The sequence below is a fragment of the Coregonus lavaretus genome, assembly GCF_964263955.1.
Source record: "Coregonus lavaretus genome assembly, contig: HAP1_SCAFFOLD_591, whole genome shotgun sequence".
Taxonomy (NCBI): domain Eukaryota; kingdom Metazoa; phylum Chordata; class Actinopteri; order Salmoniformes; family Salmonidae; genus Coregonus; species Coregonus lavaretus.
In genome coordinates this window covers 151,335-152,500 of record NW_028166602.1, presented here as the reverse complement: position 1 = coordinate 152,500, position 1,166 = coordinate 151,335, and positions in this window count along the sequence as shown.

Sequence of the window (1,166 nt, the reverse complement as noted above, 5' to 3'; positions counted from 1 at the left end):
TGATCTAAAACACTGTGTTTACAGATGGAGGGAGGTTGATCTAAAACACTGTGTTTACAGAGGGAGGGAGGTTGATCTAAAACACTGTGTTTACAGAGGGAGGGAGGTTGATCTAAAACACTGTGTTTACAGAGGGAGGGAGGTTGATCTAAAACACTGTGTTTACAGAGGGAGGGAGGTTGATCTAAAACACTGTGTTAACAGTGGAGTGATACAAGGTGGGATGTCTCCAGTGGGACCCTCCTTTATCATCCAGTGGCTGCCTGTTACAGTGAAGCCACAATCGGTGGTGAGTCTGCTGTGGTTACTGGAGCAACAACCAACAACCCACAACCTTGTAAATACATGTCCTGTTTTTAGGTTAAATATGCGGTCATTGATTAGGAAGCTGGGGATAGCTTGTTCTGTTTCAAATCAAGTGTTAGGGCTGCCGTTGCAATGATGCTGATCAAGTCTGTTAAACAATGCTTCTGTTGTTCCTGTCGTTCTCCTGTCATTGGTTGATCCTGGGCGTTATTTTTATATCTCTGATCGTCCCCTCCCTTCTTCTCCCCATCCCTCTCTCTATCTCCCTCTCTATCCCTCTCTCTCTCCCTCTCTCTCACAGGTGTCCAACCTACCTTCATCACCTCCACCACCACCTCAGGCCTGCAGTCTCCCTCTCTCCCCCCTCTCACCCCTTTCTCTCCCCCCTGGAAGAGGACAACACATTGGTCTGGAGAGTTGGTCCACCTCTACACCCTACCCCAGACCACCCTAGTCCCAACCAGACTCCAAACCAACATCATTCCACTCCACCCCTCCCCAAACAGACGATGGGGAGAGAGGAGCTTCGCCCCCCTCATCCCCTCCCTCCCTCCCTCTCTCTCTCTCCCTCCCAACATGCACCCTCAGGACCTGAATGTAAGACCCATGGTGCAGTCCATCCCAAGATTGAAACCTTAAACCATCCAGTTGTACTCCACTGAGTATTGAAGTAAAGCTAAATGTTCTGATGTGTATGAGTGAAACTGGGCTGAGGAGCAGTGACCGGACAGAAGAGAACAGGATGTGACCTCAGCATCAGCCCACCTCACTTCCTGTCCATCTCAACCATTAGAAAGACTGGATCACAGGCCTCAAATTCAATCAATCAATCAAACTTTATTTATAAAGCCCTTTTTACA